Source organism: Mesoplodon bidens (assembly GCF_964165515.1).
Source record: "Mesoplodon bidens genome assembly, chromosome: 15".
Lineage (NCBI taxonomy): Eukaryota > Metazoa > Chordata > Mammalia > Artiodactyla > Ziphiidae > Mesoplodon > Mesoplodon bidens.
In genome coordinates, this window is record NC_138171.1 from 44,816,735 (window position 1) to 44,820,665 (window position 3,931).

A 3,931-nucleotide genomic window follows, 5' to 3' on the forward strand; every position below is an offset into this window, starting at 1 on the left:
GGCCCGTGGACTGAGGGAGGGAGAGGACAGTAGGAAATGGGGTCAGAGAGATGATAGGGGGATGGAGCTTGGAGGGCCTTATAGGCCATTGAGACAACCTTGGCTTGTTTTTTCTCTCTGGGTCCTCGCATTGCTGTTCCTTCAACCTGGAATCCTCATCCCCCAGACCTTCACACAGAAAACTCATTCACATCCTTCAGGCATCAGCTCAAGTGTCACGTCCACAAAAAAAAAACTTCTCTGATCTTCTTATTTAAAGTGACCTGTCTCTTATTCCCTGTATCTTCATGTTCATTTCCTTTATATCCATTTCAGATTTACTTGTCTATCTTTCTCACTACAGTAGAAGCTTTATGAGGTCTGGAGCATTATCTAACTCATTCGCCATTATAAGCCCAGCATCCAGACACAAAGAGTTGCTCTGTAAATATTTGCTGAATGAATATGGGTGGAAAAAGAGAGAAGGATGATTTTTTTCATAGGAATATAGTTGTTTTTTTTAACATTAAAAAAATTATTTCTTTTTATTTCTTTTATTTTTTTGGCTGTATTGGGTCTTCGTTGCTGCGTGCAGGTTTTCTCTAGTTGCAGCGAGCAGGGGCTACTCTTCGTTGCAGTGCGCAGGCTTCTCATTGTGGTGGCTTCTCTTGTTGCGGAGCATGGGCTCTTCTCTTGTTGCGCACGGGCTTCAGTAGTCGCAGCATGCAGGTTCAGTAGTTGTGGCACGCGGGCTCTAGAGTGCAGGCTCAGTAGTTGTGGTGCTTAGTTGCTCTGCTACATGTGGGATCTCCCCAGACCAGGGCTCGAACCTGTATCCCCTGCATTGGCAGGCAGATTCTTGACCACTGCACCACCAGGAAAGTCCGAGAAGGATGACTGAGGAAGCAATGAGAGGTGAGAGGGGATCTGGAGCACAGTGGAGGGGTTGGCTTTGGGCTGGAGGAGGGACACATCTTCCTCTGTGAACAGAGACAAGGAGGAAAGTTTGGACAGGTATGCAGGGTATGTAGGGTGAGGGGGTGTGTGACAAGTGTAGATGATAAAGGATTTCATAAGTGATGGCCTCTTTCTGGTAAGGTCATCTGCTGACAGTTCAGATGGACGTTCCAGAGGTTGGAAAAAGGATTTGAGGAGAGTGGGAGAGATTTAGAACAGTTGCTGGGGGGAATGGGAGAGAGAATTCACCAACATTTTTAGACTGCCATGTGCCAGGTACTATGTTGAGTGTTGAGGTTATAGAGATGAGGAGGATGTGACACAGTCTTTGCCTTTCAGGAATTCACAACCCAAAGGAGATAGATTTTCTACAAGAAAGTTAAAATGCAGGGTGCCGTGTACTGTAATGAAAGTAGTGTTGTGGAAGCATGATGGGGGTGGAGGCTCAATTCTGAGGGTGGAGGAAAAACATCACAGTGGCTGTGACCTTTGAGGTTGGTTTGAAGAAAGAGAAACTGTGTACAAGGTAGAAGTGTGTTCCATGAAGAGTACAGTGCTAGCCTAAACTATGGCGGTGTGGAATAGCTAGAATCGCAAGATGTTTATGTGGCTGGAGTGAAAAATGGAAAGATGATGCTGGGTGGTTGAGGCTAGGTTGTGAAGGATGTCTCAGGAAGTGGAACTTTCTCCTGGAGTCAGCAGAGGTCTTAAGGAGGGCAGCGAAATCTTAAGATTGCTCTTTTAGAAAGCTAATTGAGTAGGCAATGTGCGTGATGTATTGAAGGGAGGAGAAACTGGAGGCAGTGAGAAGGGTTAGGAGATAGTTGCAGTAGTCCTGATGAGAGATGAGAGCCTGAAACAATAAAAGGCAGTAGGCATGGAGAGGAGGGGAAGGGTACCAGAGACAATTCTGATGGTGGATGGAATGGGTGGGGTAAAGGGAGAGGGTGGAGTCAAGCCTGACTCAGAGGTTTCTTACCTGGGAGACTGGGTCAATGGTTCTCCTGTTCCCTGAGATGAAGATGCAGTAAAAGGAGTATATATTAAGGAAAAGTAATAAGCTCAGTTTTTTTAATAGTGGCAAAATACACATAATATACAATTTACCATTTTAAAGAGTACAATTCAGTGGCATTAAGTACATCCACAGTGTTGTGCAATTATCACAGCTATCTAGTTCCAACATATTTTCATCACCCCAAAGGAAGCCCTAAACCCATTCAGCAGTTATTTCCTAGTCTCCTTTCTGCCCATCCCCTGGCAACTACTAATCTGCTTTCTGTCTCTATGGATTTGCCATTTCTGGATATTTCATATAAATGAAATAATACAATATGTGCACTTTTGTGTCTGACCTCTTTCACTTAGCATAATGTTTTCAGGGTTCATCCATGTTGTAGCATGTGTCGGTGCTTCATTTTTTTCCTCCAGTTTTTTACTGTGGCAAAATACACAGAATATAAAATTTACCATTTTAACCATCTTTAAGTATACAGTTCAGTGGCATTACATACATTCACATTGTGCAGCTATCACCACAATCCATCTCTAGAACTTAATCAAGGACTTGAACAAGAAACAGACACAGAAGGACTTGGAGTGTACGTTGCTGCTATGGCAGGAGCACCAGGCTCCTGTATTTTGTTTTTGTTTTTTTTGGCTGTGCCCTGTGGCATATGGGATCTTAGTTCCCCGACCAGAGATCAAACCCATGCCCCCTGCATTGGAAGCATGAAGTCTTACCAGTGGACTGCCAGGGAAGTCCCATGCCCTCATATATTTTGGGGTTCTGTTGATAGGTGTGTATAAAGTTTATAATTGTTATATCTTCTTGATTAATTGACCCCTTAATCAATATATAATGTTCTTCTTTATGTCTTGAAACAATTTTTGACTTAAAGTTTATTTTGTCTGATGTTGGCATAGCCATCCCTGGCTCTCTTTTGGTTACTATTTATATGGAATATCTTTTTCTATCCTTTTACTTTCAACTGGTTTGTGTCTCTGAATCTAAAATGAGTCTCCTGTAAATAGCATATAGATTTTTCTTTTTTTAAATCCATTCTGCGAATCTCTGCCTTTTTTTTTTTTTTTTTTTGCGGTACGCGGGCCTGTCACTGCTGTGGCCTCTCCCGTTGCGGAGCACAGGCTCCGGACGCGCAGGCTCAGCGACCATGGCTCACGGGCCCAGCCGCTCCGCGGCATGTGGGATCTTCCTGGACCAGGGCACGAACCCGTGTCCCCTGCATCGGCAGGCAGACTCTCAACCACTGCGCCACCAGGGAAGCCCCTATGTGGGACTCTTAATTTCTCCTTTATTATTATTATTTTCTTTAGGCTACGCTGGGTCTTAGTTGTGGCACGCGGACTCATAGTTGAAGCATGCATGTGGGATCTGGTTCCCCTACCAGGGATCAGACCCGGGCCCCCTGCATTGGGAGTGCAGATTCTTACCCACTGGACCACCAGGGAAGTCCCTCCTTTATTCTTGAAGGACAGTTTTGCAAGATATAGAATTCTTAGTTTTTTTCTTTCTGCATTTTAAGTATGTCATCCTACTGATTTCTGACTACCATGTTTTCTGATGAGAAATCGGCTATTAATCTATTGAAGATCCCTTGTACATTACAAGTTGCTTCTCTTTTGTTGCTTTCCATATTTTCTCTTTAGCTTTGGCCTTGGACAGCTTGATTATAACGTGTCAGTGTGGATCTATGAGTTTATCCTACTTGGAGTTCATGAAGCTTCTTGGGTGCACATATATAAAAATAAAATTTGGGAAATTTTCAACTACTCTTTCTTCAGATATTCTTTCTGCCCTTTTTTCTCTCTCGTCTCCATGTAGGATTCCCATTACTTACATATTGGTATTATTGATGGTGCCCCACAAGTTTCTCAGGCTTTCTTTATTTTCATTCATTCTTTTTTCTTTATGCTCCTCAGATGGGATAATTTCATTTGACCTATCTTCAAGTTCACTGATTCTTTCTTCTGT

The 3,931-nt window shown here is 43.3% G+C and overlaps 1 long non-coding RNA gene across 1 annotated transcript; it reads right to left on the minus strand.

Annotated features, from left to right (window-relative positions):
- Positions 1-291: 291 nt before the first annotated feature.
- LOC308628571 lies at positions 292-3,931 on the minus strand. The gene is made up of 4 exons (XR_014017551.1): positions 3,798-3,931; positions 2,292-2,374; positions 1,916-1,947; positions 292-959 (listed from the first exon to the last, which is right to left on the minus strand). It is a non-coding gene; the product is annotated as an uncharacterized lncRNA (long non-coding RNA).